General features: G+C 34.8%; 3 non-coding genes and 2 pseudogenes across 3 annotated transcripts; 1 reads left to right on the top strand and 4 right to left on the bottom strand.

Moving 5' to 3' along the window:
• Positions 1-2683: 2683 nt before the first annotated feature.
• On the bottom strand, positions 2684-6177 carry LOC143539018 (external alternative NAD(P)H-ubiquinone oxidoreductase B4, mitochondrial-like; annotated as a pseudogene).
• A 693-nt stretch (positions 6178-6870) lies between these two features.
• Positions 6871-6962, bottom strand: LOC143539031 (small nucleolar RNA Z223). Its single transcript, XR_013136358.1, has one exon. It is a non-coding gene; the product is annotated as a small nucleolar RNA Z223 (small nucleolar RNA).
• A 38-nt stretch (positions 6963-7000) lies between these two features.
• Positions 7001-7088, bottom strand: LOC143539032 (small nucleolar RNA U36a). The gene has a single exon (XR_013136359.1). It is a non-coding gene; the product is annotated as a small nucleolar RNA U36a (small nucleolar RNA).
• A 246-nt stretch (positions 7089-7334) lies between these two features.
• Positions 7335-7492, bottom strand: LOC143539033 (small nucleolar RNA snoR134). Its single transcript, XR_013136360.1, has one exon. It is a non-coding gene; the product is annotated as a small nucleolar RNA snoR134 (small nucleolar RNA).
• A 2180-nt stretch (positions 7493-9672) lies between these two features.
• On the top strand, positions 9673-12063 carry LOC143539017 (GDSL esterase/lipase At5g55050-like; annotated as a pseudogene).
• The last annotated feature ends 9519 nt before the right edge of the window (positions 12064-21582 follow it).

Below are 21582 nucleotides of genomic sequence, written 5' to 3'. Positions count from 1 at the left end.
AAGCGATACATTTAAATCATGTTAGGCTAAACTAACACGGCTTGTATTAAGACTTGAATGATATGTTAGATGTAATGTATCACCTTTGGGCAGAAGTTCACATCAACAATTTATTCAAGTTTTAACCTTTCTATGTTTTCTAAAAAATTAATTAATATATATCTATATTTTAAGTGTATTACAAAACATTAATAGCAAACCAACTGTTACCGCGGATCGAACTCCGCGGTGAGTTCGCTAGGGGGTGCGGGGGGCAGCACGCACTTGAGTTTTCGGTTTTATGAGATCTCAGAAATTATGAGTTCTCGATTAACACTAGAGTTTTCAGTTTTATTGGGTTTTCGGTTTTAATGAGATCTCGGAAATTATGAGTTCTCGGTTTTTTAACCAAATTCAAATTATTTAAGGTAAACATATTTTGGTTCAAATTATTTAGAGATTAATTTTATCTCCAAAATTTGTTTTAATTTTGAAATTTATAGATTCCATAATTATTCAAAATTTAAAATATTTGAAGATTTGTTTATTCAATTATTTTAGGAAAAACACAATCATAATCCGAATTTTAACCAAAATATGTAATATTTTTGAAAAACTCATGATGAACATGAAGAACACCACCGAAAAAACCATAAAGTTTTTTAACAGATATTTAATGTGAAATTGGTTATAACATTGTTTTTAAACAGTTTATATATAACCAGATTTCAATAAGTCAATAAGAATTTAATGATAATAAAATAAGAAAACGGAATTCGGGTTTATCAGATTTTAATTCATGTCTTACGGTTTAGATCCAGATTTAGGGAAAACATAAAGAACTGATTAATCAACATTGCTCTGATACCACATGTTGATCAGTTCTTCACGTATGTAATAGAAAACATGAATGTTATGATAAACCTATAACAAAACATACCTGTTACAGCATAGAGAGTAGCCATGGCTGATGAGAATCCTCTTGACGACATGATAGTCAGGTTGGTCGAGTTCTCCTTTAGGATGTATGTTATTGATGGGGATTAAGGTTCTTGAGGAACCGAATATGAAGAGATATAGGGGTCACAAATTTCTTAATGTGAGAGTTAGGTTTTTTTTTTATTATGATGTTAATTAATCTCTTCCATGTATTTATATACACCCAAGGGGAAACCCTTAATTAGCAAGTAATGGCAATTTGGTCAATCAACAATTACCTAGCTAATATAATAATAAGGTATGATAAATTTTGATCTATTATTCTATAAATGATAATAATGGTCACACATAAATATATATATCCATATATTTATTCTTACATTTGTAACATAAACCAAAGGTATATAAATTAACTTAAGGTTTTTAAAATTACTGAATTGATATATAACATAGAAATCAAAGCTGAAGGCACGTAAAACGAACTTTAAAAAAAATGAGTTTTATGAAAAACAAAGTCTTTTGAGAAAATCTTCACACGTTTTTATGTCAAGATAAATTAATCGCTAGGTGTTGCTTGTTTTTTTATAGGTAAAATGTTTACAGTCTGCGAATCTCATTTGCAGATATTTGTAGCAAAAGAAGTGGACCAAACCTCTGCAGTCTGTAAGAAAAAAATTGTTTGTTTTTTAACGTATGCGCATCAATTTCTATAAAAAAAATAAACTAATAAGAATTCAACAAAGTTTCTACAAAAAAACTAATGATAGTTCAACAAATCAATTTCTAAAAAAACTAATAATAATTTAGTAAATCAATTTCTAAAAACTAATAAGAATTCAACAAATCAATGTCTAAAAGAACTAATAATAATTTAACTAATCAATTACTAAAAACAATTAATAATTTAACAATTCAATTACATGGAGGCGTGGATGGGCGACATGGGCGGCGGAGGTAGCAGACGTGAGGCAGGGAGGGCGGCAGTGGCGTGGGGTGGCTGGTGTTAGCATAGGGTGGCATGGGGAGGGGCGTCGGAGGTGTGACGGTGGAGAGAAGAGAGGGGTTGCTAGGGTTTGATCAATGTGTTTGACGAAAATGTTTCTTTTCATGGTATGATAAGAGATGGTAATAGGTTAGAGATTATAGAAGCTCATAATCCAAGTCTGTATCAAGAAGATGACGCGTAGACTTTTTTTAATGAAATGTCTTTCTAAAAACAAGTGCACTACAGGCCTAAACATTTGCGCATGATATGTGCTATGCAGAAAAAAAAATCAAGATAACATTTCCTAAAGAAAACAAATACCCTGTTAAGTGTTAAACTTTGAATTAATTGGTTGTTGACACAACTCCTCACATGACTAACCTACTCAAATATTTGAAACTTTAGAAGTGGTCGACTTTGAATTTTCTAGAATGCCATTTTCCGGTCAAACTGTTTAGAAAAGAGATTGAAAACTAAACAATCTAATATTTATGAAAGTTTCAAAATATTTATTCAATCTAAAATACTAAAATACTTAAGTAACATTCAAATATTTGTAAAATGATATGTGAAAAAGTAATACTAGCTTATGAAACATATAAAACTGAAAAACAAAAGAAACATGGCTCAGTCAAGTAAATTGAGTTATATAGGTTCAACATTCAAAACACAAGCAGTTTCTCTTACACAAAATAATAATACTTTAGCCCCGTTTATATAATAACTCCAAGAAAGCAAAAAATATGTGTTTTAAAATGAATCAGCAGACCACAATGTTGTTTAGATTCTGCTTGAGTCCCTTCCAAAGATATATCTCCTTCCCCAGTCGCCTACGACCAAGAATCTCGTACGCCAACTCACTAGCTTGCTGCATTCGTTAATCATAAACGATTTTTCGCAACGTTAAACAACAAGAGCTAAACTAGAATGTTTTTAGTAGGAAGAACAAGCTTGATCATTACCTTGCATAAACGGAGTACCAAAGCCACTGCGTACTGTGACCGATCGAAACCCAGTCTCCAGGAAGTTGAGCTGCAGCTTGATCACTACCTAGTGGAGCAAATTGATCAAGATGCTTGTACCTTCATTTGTTTTATTATAAATGATTAAATTCAATTGCTTAGGGACCAATAACTCAATTAACGAAAACATTGGTTGACGTGTGACGAACGAGCAAAATATTTCCTTGAATTTTCGTTAAGAAAAAATGCGAGTTGTAACCAACTCATGTGATTTATTAGTTGTCGCGGTAATTTCTTAATTGTCATATTTAATTTCTTAGTTGTGATTTGATAACAAAACCTAGCATTTCCCTTGTAAAAGGGAGCTTGGTGTAATGTTTAATAATCATGTTATTGGATTTTAATAATCTCAGCTTGTACATGCTGGCTGTGATGAATCCAAACTGAACAAATGTTTTCGACATTAATTCCCAACTTTCAGCGTATTTAATACTAACTGAAAAGTAACTACGTTAGCTTTGATGACATGAAAAATATGTATAAAATTGTTAGAGTAAAATAGGTTGAAAGTTGAAACTGTTAGAAAATATTTCTCCAGTTGGGATTAATCCTGGCCGGGATTATTAAAAATTTAAACTTCAATAACCCTTAATAATCAACCATTTTTATCTATAGAAGTAATTTTCTTTGTTAATCTGCTTTTTTTTCTTCGTGTCTCGCCTAACGTGATACGTGACATAGTCTGTGCCAGTTAAAGTTGTTTTAGCGTAATAATAACCTGAAGGGTTTGAAACGGCGTCGACCGGAATCTCTGAACCTAATGGGACCTTCAGGATTCTCGTCACACTCCTTCATCCTGTTAAAGCATTTTGCTAGGTACTCACCTTGTTAAGCAGCCACCTAAGACACCAAAAAATGGTGACAACATTAGATCCAATACTGTATTAACTAAGCATCTCTAGAATCATGTCTAGATTAACCTGTGCAGTTGGAGGAAGACTCTTCATTTTACTATCCACTTCGGAGAGTGCTGCCTTGAATTTCTCAATATCCATTTGAGTTCCTTGTGTTGCAGTTCCATCTTTGTTACTCTGCAGCAACTCAACAAAGCTCTTGAGCTTTTGACTCTTTAAATGCAGCTCCACTTGAGGATACCTTTCGGTGATATCGTTAATTACGTCACTAAAATCTCCAACATTCAACTTTCCGGTTTTGTTCTTGTCTGCCTTGCTGAATATAGCCGCGATATCTTCCTGTCAACCAAGTCATAATTTAAATAGCATGACTTCAGTTTATGTTTTTTTTTTTATATATAAACTTGAACATACCATTACGCTACGTTGATTTATAGTGGCACAATCACCAAGAGCATACACATTTGGCACTCCTTCCACCCTGAGCCATTCGTCGGTTGCCATAACTCGCCTGTTTCCCTATGATACATGAAATCATGGATTGATTAAGGTTGATAGAAACTAGTAAACAAGAAGTAACTAATGAATATCTTTTTAGATTTTTAGGTGATTTATAGATTTTTAGGTGATTTACGGCTAATAAAACAAGAATGCGCAATTAACCTGGCCAATTTGCTTCATGAAATCCATGATAACTGGCCGGCTTCCAATGCCAGTAGACCACACCACCATTCCAAATGGTAAAGTTTTAGTTTCGCCAGTTGATCTTTCTTTAAGAGAGATCGCCTTGTCGGTCACTTTTACCACCATCGACCCGGTTTTCACCTGAATACCGTCTCTTTTGAATTTTTCTTCAGCAAAAGCAGTTATTCTTTTGTCAAACCTGCAAAACAACACATGAGTTTACACCATCATATATAATTATAACAGTTTGGTATCTAGAAAATTGAATACATAAATCTTGCTTACATGTTCAGTATGTGATCACTGGCCTCTAGCAGTGTTACCGTGGTATATTTCTGGAGAGACGGGTACAGCTTTATTAAATCTTCATGAAGAAAGTCATGAAGCTCAGCTGCAAATTCCACCCCTGTCGGCCCCCCTCCGACCACAACAAAATGCAAAATTCTTTGCTTTTCTTCCTCACTTAAACTTGGAAGACTCGCCCTTTCGAAACAGTCGATGATACTCCTTCGGATTCTTAGAGCATCTTCTACTTCCTGCACAGATCATTCCTATAGTGATTATTATTTGATCATATATAACATAAAGTTTGTTTGCCACTGATTATTCTATCTCTGGTTTGAATATCAAGGATATTACGGAATTTTATCATTACTTATTTAGCTTTATATTTATCGTAGTCATGAAGATTCAAGTGCTCTATACGTGCCAAAAAAGGTGGCCCTTAGGCTTTGACAATTATTTGTTTAAACGACGATCAACGCTATTATAATAAACATAGCAAAATCATAGTATTAGTTTTGAGTTTTTAAAGTTTTGTATAGAGGGTCTAATAAGTTTTTCGCTTTTATATTTTAATAATATAAAAATATATATAAATTTAGTGCCCTGGAAAAAACGTGCCCTGGCCAGGAGTCCGTCTCACTCTTGTCTGGGGCTGGCTTTGCTATGATTAGAAGGGCCGAACATACACATCAAACTTGTTAACGCAAGTTGATGTGGTTTACCTTAGAATGAATCGGTGTGGCTACCAACCGACCTGTCGCTTCCATTGCACCTCTTCACAAGGCATATATAGGATACGATATCGATGGAAACTAATGTTGCATTTGCAATTCATTGTGTTATTTACTTGTTCATTCATATTGTTCTTATTCCGTGGGCAACGTATCCTTTACATTGTAAAAGATCTAGGTTTAAGTTACTAAACAAATAAAATATCAGCATGAAATGTGAATCAATCAATATGAATAAACAAAACCGATTAACTGGAATCAATCAATCAATCAATCTCATTCGAATTCTCACCTTCAAGAAATGAGCATTTTCGACAACACCAGGCGTGTTGAAAGTATTGGCGCGCGCTCCCATAGCAACCACCAAGACATCAAAATCCACCGTGAAGTCATCAGCTTTCCCAGCAATATTACTATTCTGAATGGATTTGCAATGGACCTTCTGGTTCACTGTATCAATCTTGTAACATTCAGCTTCCTTGAAACGAATATCCATGTCTTTCTACAATCCAAATACCATAAACGAATTACATACAAGAAACACACACATATGCTCTAGCAGATAATTAATAATAATGATAATCATGGGTTATGAATATTTTTATTACCTTCTTGACAATGGTGCGGATTGACTGTAGAAAATAAAAGGCAATGTTGGCTATCAGCAAATGGTTGAAAGGTGCAGCTCCAATTTGCATTCTGCAATCTGAGGAAATCAAAAAGCACTGGAATGAAGTTCATGATGTAGTTATCCAGAATTCCAGATGTTTTGTCTAGCGAACGAATTAATAAATAAGTTTTCGAATAAAAGGATGGTCGGCTCGAATCAAAATTTAATATGAAATTCTGTCAACAACTTGGTAGAAGAATCAAAACAATAGATTATCTTTGGATAACAAATGGATCTAAAAAGTATGAGCTGTACAATGAAATTCATGTGATATGCCACAAGCTGTGTTAAAGAAATCACTTGACACTAGTCAATTGAGAGCCTTGTAAGATCAGTGGCTATAATTAAGCCAGCAAAATAATTACATTAAACTACATAAATTACAAAACCTTGACCTCGTATCTTAAGTTAAACTATCAAAAATACAAAAACCGAAAAACCGGTATTGCTTGATAGCCTGTCTAATAATCATAAAGCTACAAGAAATCATAAAACAACTTGCATTCATCTATGGCACCATCGCTGCTCAACGTCGTCCGACAAAATCCAGAAATGACATGTTCATAGTCCAAACACAATCCTATGTTATGCAACAATCTAAATAAAACAAGATGCTCTAAATTTACATCTGAAACATTAGTTAGAAAATCATTTTAGAAAAAAAAAATTGTGTATGGCTTCTTAAAAAAAGTTACAAAAAAATCAGACAGATTAATAAAATAAAATGCTCAGGTTAAATAACAGCTCTATCAATCAAGAATTCTCTGAAGCAGAACTGGCTTAAAGCTGTAAATTAAATCTTCACTGCACTTTAATCAAAACCAACTAAACATTTTTTTTATTTAAAAAATCGGCTCATATAAAGAAATTCAACCATTTTAATCCTTTACTTCACAGACCACTCTCAGAAGCGCGGATAAATCATTCAAATCATTGCCGACAATTCATATTATTAATCAAAACAAAATAAAAACAAATAATAATAATAATAATAATAATAATAATAAAAATATAGCGGATGATTTTAGAGGAATAGCAAAAATAAAAAAATTAAACCTCCACGTTAACACCGCCTGGATATATGCCTCCATGACTGGACCTATTTCCAATTAATATATTTGAGAAAAAGGCTAAAGGTGTGTTAAGGCAAAAACATAATATAAAACTTATAAACAAATTTTATTATAATGTTGCCATCAACTTGACACAGAAACGGCCATAAAAAAGGTACATAAGGCTGAACTGCAACACTTGACGGCGTTAGATTTGCTCTAGCACGAGCATTGGGGCTTTTTCCTTCATTTAGTTTGTTGTTTCAGGGAAGCCCGGGGTGCTACATGCAGATTAAAAAACTAGAAATGAAAATAAACGGTAACAGAAAGCATATAAATGAGATTTCGTGATGAATTTAGGATAGATATTGATGTAGGAGCAGATGATATGATGATTATATAGGTAGTTTTGTTGGATTTTGAAACCCTAGAAGTGTAGTGTTGCATCTAGGGCCGGCCCATTTGCTAAACATTTGAGAAACTGAGATATTAAAGGCCCAAATAAGGTGATCTAAAATAAGGTTAAAAGTGGGGCGTCCAAACCACTCGCTGTTTGTTCGGAAACGCTTTGAAAATGCTTTCTCGTTTTTTTTTCTCGATTGTAAACGAGCTGCTTTGCTCGGTTGAGCCAAGCAACGAGCAAAGGTTTGCTCGGTTCGGTTCGGCTCGAATGTTTTTAATTTATTTTGTATATAATTATATCTGAAGAAATATATAAACAACACACACAAAATATAAGTATCCAATTTTTTAAGTCCTTTAGAATTTTTCCTATTCCGTCAATTTTATAATTTTATTAGTTTGATCCAAGTTTTCAGTATACTAAAAGTTTTTTTGCATGTTCATTATATCTCACTTCAAATTTATTTCTCCTAAAATTGACAACATATTATATGTTTGTCTAAAAACTACTGATTTGCTTATAAAATATATTATTTACAACATTCAAACTTGTTTCTTATTTAAAATTTTAAAGTGAAAAAGAGATAAATAATGCTCGAAATCGCTCGATTTTCGATCGAAAAAATGCTCGATTCAATTTTGGCTCATTTCGTTTTTCGCTCGGTTCAAATTTCAGCCGTTCGGTTTGGTTGTAAGCGAGCCAAGTAACGAGCAAGCCTTCGCTCGATTCGGCTCGGCTCATAAACAGCCCTAGTTAAAAGTGACATGGAGTTGAAATCAGAATTACTGAGTTACTTACTCTTGTGTCATTTATAATGTTGTGGCAAGCGTCTTTAAGAATGGTGTACAAAGGGGCTGCGGTTTTTAGCACACACCTTAAGGTTTCATGGTTATCGGAATAAGAATAGTTTAAATTATGTTTTATGTTAAAATATCATGTAATGTAATATATATTATGTTATATGTTAAGAGCACATTATATAAATTGTAATATGTATTATATTATTATACATGTATATTATATTATCATGCTTGTTATATAGTGTCATGTTATATTCTAAAATACTTAAATTGAATGGTCTATGATAAAGATTTATTATAGTTGATATAATTTTATTACAACTTTTTATTTTAAGACTACATTTGTAAAACAAACATAAAACCATACCTATAACAACAAACACAAAACTACTGGAATAATTATATCTTAAAAAGGAGAAACCTAAAGACTCTTTAGACCATCTACAAAGCGTATTTGAAGGCTGACCTTTGGCTAATGCAAAGACTACAATCTCAGGGTTGCACTGGAGCGTTATTAAAGTCACCTTGTTCTTCTACCGTGAGAGGGGCAGATTGGGATTGTTTAAGCCTCATTCACAAGGGCATGAACAGAATAAGAATCAATTGAGGCCATGCGAGTATATATAATATACATATTATATTTTTTCTTTCTTTTAGAATTCGATTATTTTTCTTTCTTTTAGAGTTCGAGTATAATATATGACTTGCACGCCACGTTAAATTAATTTTTTTTAATGTAGTAGTGAGTTTAAATAACCAAACTTGTAATGTTTCTATTTAAGAACATAATTTGTTTGCCTTCTTACGATATATTCTATTTCTTTTATAAAAAGTAATAGGTTTTTTTTATAATAGCTTATATAAATTTTTACAAAGAATTTAATTTGGTATAAAACAATTTATATATGAAAAACAAATGCAAAAGGAGGTGATATGTGGAAACGTAAAGATTTGTATGGATGGTTGTAAGTTGTAACGCTAGAAAGGAAATATTGTGTTTTTGAAGAATTTGTGAAAATTTGATCTAGCGCATTTATGAGTGTTTTAGAAATTTGTACTCTTTGCTGGCATGCTTTATTTCTTAACTAAAAATAAATGGTCCATTTAATGTTGAGATTGAGTTTTGTGACTATGCGGTTTACTTTATCAATATAAGTAATAACAGCAAATTAAGTTTTGACTTATTTCACTCTTAATTTGGCCTTTTAGTTTCAAAGCCTTTATAAAACCTCCTCAGCACCTTCATTCCAAACCATATCCACCAACAAATGGCTAATTTCATCAATGGAGTATCTTTTAAACTCAACATATGTTTGTTAATCTCTGGTGTACTCTTCTTATCGGCTGGTGGTCTGTGTCAATCAGTTCCAGCGGTTTACATTTTTGATGACTCATTGGTGGACGTCGGCAACAACAATCACCTCAGTCTTTCCATTTTTAAGGCTAATTTCCCTCACAACGGTGTCGATTTTCCTACTGGAGAAGCTACGGGCCGCTTCAGTAACGGAAAGAACACTGCTGACTTTCTTGGTATGTTTTGTGATCACTAATTAAGCATTGAAACTAATCATAATAGTTAATAAGAAGAATAAAAAGATTGATGAATTTTAGGTGGAAAAATGTGTTGTTTTCAAAAAGAAAAAAAGAATAAAAAGATAAAATTTGTTTATGGAATAAGATAACTTATGTGATTTGATAGTTGAAAAGGTGGGATTACCTACGACACAACCATATCTATCATTGGTGTCAGAAAGCAAATTTCCAATAACTGGAGTCAACTTTGCATCAGGAGGTGCTGGACTCTTTAACAGGACCGGTGACATTTTTGTAAGGGCGCATCTAACCAATGTGGTTTCAGAACCATTCTTAAAAAAACATAGAACGGTCATACATGCATAGCTAGATTTTTTTTACTTACAAGTCGTTGAGAAAACATACCCTCATTTGATGATTTATAAATCTCTCTGTAAAAGTATTTTAAGTCAAAGGATGGGAAGCAATAACTTCTCTTTTATGTTCTTCTTTTTCAATATGTGATGGAACATATAACTTGTTTTTTATTTTTCTATATAATAGATAGTTATATATTATATTACTTTCAAAATTTTTCAATATAATTTTTATTAAAAATTGAGTTGTATTAATTAATTAAAAACAAATTTTTTTTTTGGTTTTGTAAATATAAGAAACTACTATATTTTTTAATATGATCCAGTTTTCAATAAATTTATTTCAAAATGCAGAAAAAGAAATGTGTATATAAATTTTTATAAAAACAAGTTTATATCTTTAATGAGAAAAGGAAAACGAAATTGAATTATAACTTTATAATTCGCTCCCAGGCCTTGCTTGAATTCTCTTTCCACTCTTCCGACTTTATTATTTTACAGAATTAGTTCTAGGAGTCACTTACAAATGCGGGTGATTCTTCTAAAAATCTATAAATAAAAATATTGGCATATCACATGGCAATCATTTAATGTGGGACTTCTAAAAATCTTGACAGAGACACGTACCTTTTAGAAATGAGGGCTTAAGTTCAAACCTAAACAAAAGTAATATTTTAAAATTGATGACGTAAATTAGAGTATTGAGTAACATTTTTCATTTAACAAAAATCACGTCACAATCAAATCAAAATTATGGTTCTTAGTTATGCTATAATTTATAAATGCAGAAACAAGTAATTCCAATGTCACAACAAGTGGAGTACTACTCTTTGGTGCATGAGCGGCTGGTTCAACAGCTGGGCTTAGATGGTGCCCGAACCCACTTAGCAAAATCACTATTTATGATTGTAATCGGGGGCAATGATCTCTTTCACTACTTCCGCAACAACTCGGAAGCATCCAAGAAGTACACCCCACAACAATATGTTGATCTCATGGCCTCCACCATTAAACAATTTATGAAGGTAAACCACTTGTTTTTCATAGACATAGCAATAATGTGGTCTACATTGTTTCATGTTACAAATAATATTAAAGGAATTTGAATTTTTTTGCTAAAAAGATGGCTAATATTCAAATAATACGTCAAACGGGTTTGAAGATTTGGTTTTTGGAATTATGTAATTTAATGACTGACTTGGCCTAATTTACAGGGATTGTATGATTTGGACGCACACAAATTTGTGGTGACTGGAGTTGCAATGATTGGTTGTTGTCCGGCACAAAGAAAAAAAATCATCACCAACAAATGTAATGTGGAAGCAAATGATTGGAGTATAAAGTACAACGATGGTCTAAAAGCGTTACTTCAAGATTTGAAGTCAGAATTATTGGATATCAACTATTCTCACTTTGATACTTACGGTGCCATGGATAACATCATCCAAGATCCTCAAGCTTATGGCACTTACTACCTTATAGTTTTTATAAATCTAGCTAAGTGATTTAAATTTTCTTAAACTAACATATAGTATTGATTATGTTGTAGGAATTACGAAGATAAAAGACGCCTGTTGTGGATTTGGTAACATGAAAGCTGACTTGCCTTGCATCCCAATTGCAACCTATTGCTCCGATAGAAGGGACCATCTTTTCTGGGATCGCGTTCATCCCACCGAAGCTGTGTCAAGCTTATTTGCTGACCTTTTATAGAATGGATCACAAAAGTTTACGTTTCCAATAAATGTAGAACAACTTGTTAAGTTGTAGATGGTGAACATGAAGATATATTCATTTATTTGTATGTTCTACAGTGTGGGTAGCACTACTTCTCTTTTTGCATGTTGTAGCATGCTTGATGCATAGGGGTCTAGTGCAACATTTTATTCTCGTTGTGCACCCTTTCTTGAGTTCGTGGGGCATTGCGTAACCGGTAACTCATCGTGATCCATTTTCTGGTTATGAAAAGATCTAAGTTCTAATCTAAAACCCTAGAATTTTTATTTATTTATTTTTTTGTTGTGCTTCTTCATTCTTCTGATTTCGTTATTAGTAAACTGAACTGAACCTCAAAGATGTATTTTGTAAAGTTTAATCGGCAGATTAAACGCAGGAAATGGTCTTTTGGGAATAAGGGTGTAGAAAACAACATTGTGCTTTAGGTTACAACCACCCATCCATTAGGTACGTACTACTTGTTTAACAATCACCCCCACTCCTTAGTAGTCTTGACAAAAAGTGTATTATAATTAGGATTATAGAAATGCCAATAACTACTCATTGTTTGCAATTGCGGATGTAAAAGGTCACGTTTTACAATTGAATTAGCTTGGGTAGCCTATTCAACAAAGACAAAGTCTATTCACTTCAAATAGAAGATAAAAAAACTGAACACTTCTTAACTATCCATAATGCACCCCTTGGAATTCGCCGTTGGCTAAAACAACCACCACCAAATCCAGTAAATCTCAATAATAAAAAAGTTATTAGTACGGTTTGGGGAGGGTAGAATGCAAGCCTCACCTTTATCCCTAGAGATAAAGAGACTGCTTCTAGAGAGACAATCAACTCAAAAAAACACGCAACATGATAGATATAAAAAAACATGAGGTGTGTATGTGTGTATACAAGCCAATAAAATTATATGTGGTGAAAGACTGCATGGTAAAAATAGACAGATATATATAACATCAGAAACATGTAACATAGATATAAGAAGATAATAACTTGCAAAAATTCACATAAAGTTTAGGCAAAAACTAAGCCCTTACAGCCCATCTAATTGTAAATTTCCCTAAAAGTAATTAACACTAATCCTATGTCTGCACAAACTCCTATCATGAACCATGTTCTTATAGATGTGCAACCCTAAGAGGTTTTGCCTAGCCCGCTCGTCCCAAATCAATTTTGGTACGCCTCTACTCCTCTTCCATTCCACTGTGTGTGAGAGTTTCCACCGCTTTGTTGGGCTCTTTTATAATTTGCATCCTCTTCATATGCCCAAACCATCCCAACCTCAGCTCTCCCTAAAAACCTAATTTTTTTTATTTGGTCTGGCCTTGTTTGCTCACACATCCACCTCAACATCCTCATCTATGCTACTTTCATCTAGCGTGTTTGCCTTTTCTTAATGACCCAACAGTCGATCCCATACAACATAGCAGTTCTAATGACTGCTCTATAAAATTTCCCTTTTAATTTAGTTAATTGGAAACCTTCTATCACACAAAACTCTAGTGGTTGTTTTCCAAACACCATCCCATTTGGATCCGGTGAGCTACGCCACTATATATTTACTCATCCCTTTGAACAAACAATCATAAATACTTAAACTTGGTCACCCGTGGGACCGGCCACTTGACCCTCAATGATGATCTGAGTGCACTAGGTGAGTTGGTGTTGTATACTCCACTTCCACTAAAGTCATAGTACAAGTACTCGGTCTTAGATCTACTAATCATTAAACCTTTGCCCTCTAAAGCTACTCGCCATTCCGCTAACTTCGCATTTAGACTTTGTTTACTCTCTGAACCTAACACAATATCGTCCGTGAAAAGCAAGCACCATAGATGCGTCTCCTAAATTAACTTTGACAATTCGTCTAGGACAAGAATTCGCCTTTGGCTAAAAAGTTTAATTTTATATATGTATTTTTAAACATTTGTATTTCTTTATTCAATATTTTTATAAAAAAAATAAATGATTTTCTATAAATAGTTTGACTTGGAATAAAAAAAAGGAACGTGAAAAATTAAATATAAAAGAAAGTGATTACGGGTAAATGTAATTGAGAATTTGTGTGAATGGAAAAAAATGGATACTTTTAAATAATTTATGCAACATCATTATGATTTTTTAAACTTTTGCGCTTGATGATGGGATTCTTGTTTGTTTTTATCTTCCTGATTTGTGATCATACACCATTTTTGGTGGTAATATACAACATTTTGAGGGTGAAGTTATTCTATAAATAAAAAGTAAAAATAAAAAAGATAAGAATGATTAATGGTAAAAAGACCTCTTAAAAATAATAAAAATTTAATAAAAAAATCATAATTCAAAATAAAAAAAGTAAGAAAACAAAAATGTTTCTTACGTTTTCCTCGTTTTTAAAGAGAAAAAAAACAATTTTGAGAAAAAAAATTATTGTTTATTTATTTATCATTGTCTTTTTTTATATTGTGTTATATTACTCAACATTGTGTTATATTTTGCTCGGAATTATGTTATATTTTGCGATTTATTGTATTTTTTTTTATTTATCATTGTGTTTTTTGTTTATTTTCGTCATTGTGTCTTTCTTATTGACAATTTGACATTATATATTTTTGTCTTTTTTTAACAAGAAAGACGTGGGAAACATTTTAATTTTCGTTATTTAATTTATATTTTGAGTTATGATTTTTTTTATTATTTCTCTTGATTTTTTAGAGTTTTTTTAAAATCACAAATTCTTCTCACACTTCTCATTTTTGTCTCTTTATATTTTTTAAAATTTCCGCTTTTTCTATAAATTATAGTTTTTTGTAAAGGTAAAAAAAGGATTTATTTTGTAATGTTTTTTTTTCTAGGTTAGTATGAAAACTGTTAGGGCACGGATTTTCAGTATCCTCAGCAAAGATTATATTCAGAACGAATCCAGGATGCGGTATCCTCCAAGATAACTGGTATCCTAATTACATTATATAACTAACACGATATTTGCTACTTTCCATGTTTACCAGGTCAAAGACCGTTGCTTGATCTCCCGAGGACTCGCACTTACTATTATTAGAGCGTGGCAACTAAAGAAACATGCTATTTAACGGAATTAACGGCTAATTGATTTAGTCTAAAAGCTTCCCTAAATATAGGACTTCTTGTTATTTTTATTTTTGTATAAATAGAGCTCTATACGGATCATAACACACACATTCTAGCACTCAAGAACTTACTAATACTCGCATTCTCTGTAATCACGATCAAGTTTGAGCTCCACAATTGTAAACACCTTTATTATTAATAAACCGGTGGTGATAGTTTTCACCACCCGGGGTTTTTTGCTTGTTATCCTAAGGATAACGGGTTTTTTCCTCGCAACAAATCCTCGTGTTCAAGCACTTTTACGTTCATTTCATACAAGCACCAAGTCCCGATTACTAATTTGGTTACGAAATAATTGTTGTTAATTTTTTACCAAAACAATTTGGCGCCCACCGTGGGGCAATCAGTGCTTTAATTCATCAAAACCGTTTGTTCCATTCTCAATTACTTTCATCCCTTCTTTATGGCCTCGCAACCAAAAACCAGTTCAGTTTTTGCTCCGGTGGTCACCACTGCTTCAAATGTCAACCTAGGACCTCCACCACTGCCGAAAAAGAATACTCAGCCCAGAGGAGAACTTCCACCATTGGCGGGATCCTCTACACGGGTAGATCCGGCTTTTTCTAACAATGATATTTTTGCTGTGATGAAATAGGTCAAAACACACATGGAGCAGCAAGAAAAGACCAACTCAAAACTATTTAAGGAGATTGAAGGAATAAAAAAGAAGCCAGGGCAGGAGGCTACTCCAATCATGCCCAGGGTCCTTGATTTTGGTTCTCCGGGATCAACCATCCTTCAGAATCCCGGATCCTTTGAGACACAATCAACAAGGACTCCGTCTCAGCAGCAATCAGGATTCAGAGGAACTTATCTTTCGGTATCCTCGGAATTACCTAGACCAACGAGGCCAGATTTCATCAACATGCAGCCTCGTTCAACCATGCCAGCCAGCATATTCTCGTCAGGATCCCCCATGGTATTCTCTGAAGTACATGTGGGAGATGACATCCCAATGCAGGCGTCACCTTATCCTGAGTATGCCCTCAATGGAGGAACTAGCCGACAAGGCTCAGGATACCAGAGATCTAACCATGACCTCGGTAACAGTTTATTTAATGTTAATTTATACACTAACCGTGAACATGTGCAGGATAAGGGGATAACCCCCGAAATAGCCAGGGAACTGCAAAAAATGAATGATATGATTTCTAGTATCCAGGGATAACACGTCCCATAGATGAAGTACTCGATGCTAGCCACAAGTTATCTAGGTTTACTTGGCCTATATGCGACGTAGAAATCCCCAAGAAGTTCCAAACTCCCAGCATGAAGCTCTACGACAGCACTACGGATCCTGTGGAACACGTAGCTCAGTACAGAGAAAGGATGAAGATCAACCCCATCCCCATTGACATCAAAGAAGCTTGCCTATGCAAGGGATTCGGCTCAACATTAACGGGGCCAACCCTGAAATGGTTATTGAGTATTCCTTCCAACACTATTACATCATTTTCTCATTTGATTAATTTGTTCAATAATCAATTTTCTTGTAGAATATCTTTTGAGAAAATGACAGGTGACTTATATAGAATTGTTCAGCGTAATAATGAATCCTTAAGGGATTACATCACCAGATTTAGCAGGAAAGTTTTGGAGATCCCCAACCTTGACATGGCAGCTGTTGTCGAAGCCTTCAAGATGGGACTAAGGAAGGATTCTCCTTTCTATGATGACCTTGTCATGACTCCATGCAGGAATCTTGATGAAGTCAGAAACCGGGCATTAAGATATATTCGTCTAGAGGACGATAAGAAAGCTCATGGAAGCTCAGTTATCCCGAAGTATGAATCTACCAGTAGAAAGTCAGACACTCCACAGAAATACACTAGGCCCAAGCCTTATTCCAAACAGGATAATCCCAGGATAAACGCTGTGGAAGAAGATGAGGATGATGAAGAGTATCCTAAAATCTCTGAATATTGTTTTAATATTGATATTAGTGGTGTGATTTGTGCAATGCAGGATCTGGGTGACAAGGCCAGATGCCCTAAGAAAAATGAAAAGCCCGGATTCATAAAAGACAAGTCCAAATGGTGTGCATTCCATGAAGACTTTGGCCATCGCACTGAAGATTGCATAGCACTTCGGAAAGAAATAAGATATCTTCTTAGCAAAGGATACTTAAAGGAACTATTTGGAAAAAACAAGAATAAGAGTCAGGATCCTGTCAAGATACCTGAAAGGGCACCTTCTCCGCCACCTGGAGCTTAGGTTGTATCCTTTATCTCGGGAGGATCCGACATCTGTGGAACCTCATATTCAGCAGCCAAGAAACGTTCAAAAGAAACAAAGATGGACAACGGAGAAAGATCTCTCCGCACTTCCACTCTAACAACTCAAAGGATCATATCCTTCGACGAGGAGGACCGATGTGATCTTGTAGATCCCAACCATGATGGTTTGGTAATCACTTTATGTATAGCTAACTGTTTTGTTCATAGGATACTCGTTGATGAAGGAAGCTCTATGAACATTATCCAAATGGATGCCTTAAAGAAGATGGATATTCCGGAAACGGAGATTATCCCAAAATCCTCAGTTCTAGTAGGATTCAGTGGCAAGACTAAGAATACTTTGGGAGAAATCAAACTTTCAATATATATTGAAGGAACTAACTCTATACAAAAATTTTGTGTTATTGACTCATTGTCTTGTTGTAATGTGATATTAGACAGGCCCTGGATCCACAGCATGAAGGCAGTGCCCTCAACTTATCATCAATGTTTGAAACTACCAAGTCCTTGGGGGGTCATCAAGATTAAAAGCGGTCAGCAAGATGCCAAAGAATCTTATGCTTCATCTATGAAGTGGACTACAAAGCCTACTCAAGCATAGCAATTACAGAAACAACCGGGGAAGGTCCTGCAAACAAGAGAGCAGGATGTAAAAGAAGTATCTTTGGATACTCAGGATACTGAAATCAAAGTATTATTAGGATCAAGTATTCTTGAGGATATTGAGATGGAATTGATATCCTTCCTAAAGAAAAGGGCTTCTACCTTCGGCTAGAAACATGAAGATATGATAGGTATCTCTAAATCTATAATTACTCATAAACTTGGTATAGATAAATCTTTCAGGCTGGTACATCAAAAGCGAAGGAAGTTTGCTCCTGAGAGAAATGCTATCATACAAGAAGAGGTGCAGAAGCTGCTCAAAACCAAGATGATAAGAGAGGTCCAATATCCTAGATGGTTGGCCAATCTAGTTGTTGTCCAGAAGAAAAATGGAAAATGGAGAGTGTGTGTGGACTTCACAGACCTGAATAAGGCCTGTCCAAAAGACCCATTCCCACTCCTACACATTGACTCAATGGTGGATGCAACTGCTGGCCACGAGCTGCTAACCTTCATGGATGCATCCTCAGGATTTCAACAAATTCAAATGAAGCCTTCAGATCATGAAGATACAGCCTTCGTGAATCCCACAGGTATATATTGTTATACTGCAATGCCTTTTGGACTAAAAAATGCAGGTGCAACATACCAGAGGCTAGTCAACATGATGTTCAAAGACCAACTGGGGGACACGATGGAAGTCTACATAGACGACATGGTGGTAAAGTTAAGAAAGGCTGAGGATCATTTCAAAGACTTAGCAACAGCATTTGACATCCTGGATGAGTATAACATGAAGCTGAACCCAGCCAAGTGTCATTTTGGTGTCAAAGAAGGAAAGTTTCTTAGATATATGGTTACCAAGAGAGGAATAGAAGCAAGCCCTGAGCAGATCAAAGCTATCCTGGATATCAAATCACCAAAAAATGTCAAAGATGTCCAAAGGTTAACGGGTAGAATAGCAGCTCTCAACAGATTCATCTCAAGATCTTCAGAGAAGTGTAAAGACTTCTATGATATCCTGAGGAAGAATCAAAAATTCAAATGGGGAGAGAAGCAAGAAAGGGCATTGATATCCTTGAAGGAATACTTATCCTCAACGCCACTCCTGATGAAGCCGGTTGATGGTGAACCGTTATCCTTGTACTTAGCTGTTTCTGGAAGTGCAATAAGTGTTGTCTTAGTCAAAAATCACGAAGGTCAACAACATCCAATATATTATGTAAGTAAAAGTCTACTAGATACTGAATCTAGGTATTCTTATCTTGAAAAGTTGATTTTAGTACTTATAATGGCTTCTACTAAATTAAGACATTATTTTGAAACTCATGTTATTCATGTAAAAACTAACTATCCTATTAAAGTTGTTTTGAGAAAACCAGAAATGTCAGGTAGGATGGCAAAGTGGGCTGTGAAGCTTAGTGCATACGATATCTTGTATGAACCAAGGACAACCATAAAATCTCAAGCACTTGCCAACTTTGTGGCTGATTTTAGCCAGAATATACTTGAGGAAGTAGAAAAGGAAGTTCAACAACTGGAGATCAAGGAGAGTTGGACTTTGCATACCGATGGTGCCTCCAACATAAGAGGAACAGGTCTAGGTATCCTGCTAAAATCGCCACAGGGGGACATAATACCTCTATCTATATCTTGTTAATTTCAGACTACTAATAATGAGGCTGAATATGAAGCCTTAATAGCTGGTTTGTAGTTAGCTAAGGATATGAAGGTCAGGTATCTTCAAGTTTATGTTGATTATTTGTTGTTAGCTAACCATTTTAATGGCTCTTATGCAATGAATGCAGAAAACTTAGTAAAATATTTAGAAATAGTTAAGAAATTAGCTATGTGTTTCGAAACATTTGATATAGTATAGGTACCAAGGGAAGAGAACACTGAAGCAGATGCCTTAGCAAATTTGGCATCAGCTCTCAAAATACCAGATGATGTCAAGATACCTATCGTGCATATCTTGACTCCAGCAACAAAGGAGAACCAAGAAGTCCTGGAGACTTCGAATCCTGAAGATAATCCAATATCCTGGACCCATCCTATAATGCGGTATCTTCAGGACAATGAGATTCCAGAAGGAGAAAATCCAAGAGCTTTCCAAATGAAGGTAACCCAGTATATTATCCTAAATGATACTTTGTATAGAAAATCACTTGCAGGTCCATACTTGAGATGCTTGGAATATCAAGAAGCACAAGAAGTTCTCAAGGATATACATGAAGGTGATTGTGGAAACCACACTGGGGGCAGAGCCTTAGAATCCAAGATACTGAGGACAAGTTATTTCTGGCCAACAATGAAGAATGATGCAATGGATTTCTCCAAGAAGTGTGATGATTGCCAAAGACATAGCAACATATTGCATCAACCAGCTGAACCATTATATCCTATCAAATCCCCATGGCCATTTATGAAATGGGGAATGGATATTGTGGGAAAGCTGCCCAAGGCTCCTGGTGGAAAGGTCTTTATGCTGGCTATGACGGATTACTTCTCCAAGTGGATCGAAGCAGAGGTATTTGTCCAAGTTAAAGAAAAGGATGTGATCTCATTCATCAAACGCAATATCCTGACAAGATTTGGTATCCCGGCAGAGATTGTCTGTGACAATGGATCACAGTTCATCGGTAGTAGAACAACCAACTTTTGTGAAAGTTGGGGAATCAAGATGGTGACTTCAACTCCAGTACATCCTCAAGCCAATGGTCAAGCAGAGTCAAGTAACAAGATCATCATCAACAATTTGAAGAAGAAATTAGGATCCAAGAAGGGAAAATGGGCTGAAGAACTACCATTTGTTCTTTAGGCTGATAGAACCACTTCAAAGAATGCAACGGGACAAACACCTTTCTCTTTGGTGTTTGGGGCCGAAGCTGTTATCCCTACAGAGATGGTGATCTCCACAACAAGAACCAGCATCCAAGATACTGAGTCCAACAACCAACGCCTTACTGAAGATTTAGATACCATTGATGAACTCAGAGATCTCGCCAAGATCAGAATGGCAGCATATCACCAAAGGATATCCAAGCCCTACAACAACAATATTCAGATTTGAAGATTCCAAGTAGGAGATATGGTGCTAAGAAAAGCATTTCAGAATACCACTAACCCAACAGATGGGAAGTTAGCTCCAAAGTGGGAAGGTCTCTACTTGATTGATTCAAAAGCAGGAAAAGGGGTCTATAGGTTAATCACTATGGAAGGTATTCCTATACCAAGGGCTTGGAACGCTATCCATCTCACGACGTATTTTTGCTAGTATCTGTCACACCCCAACCTAAGGCGGAAATGTCGGGGCGTGATCCGATTACTCACAGCTCGAATATACTATCATATATAAAATATGACAATATCTAATTAATTATTTTATTCAAATAATACACACATTATCCAATTATAACAAACAATATACAAATATGAACATAAGCTCAATTAATGTTTATCTTGATTATATCCTAAGGTCTTGTCTACATGTCCAGACTTCAATCTTCAATACAAGCAACCTACATATGCGCATAAAATGGACATTGTCAACATAAAGTTGAGTGAGAATATCACCAGTTTGACA

This window comes from Bidens hawaiensis, unplaced genomic scaffold (genome assembly GCF_021521415.1).
Source record: "Bidens hawaiensis isolate Kalapana, Puna unplaced genomic scaffold, B.hawaiensis_p1.1 tig00011791_1, whole genome shotgun sequence".
NCBI classification, from domain to species: domain Eukaryota; kingdom Viridiplantae; phylum Streptophyta; class Magnoliopsida; order Asterales; family Asteraceae; genus Bidens; species Bidens hawaiensis.
This window is presented reverse-complemented; position numbering and strand designations above follow the sequence as displayed.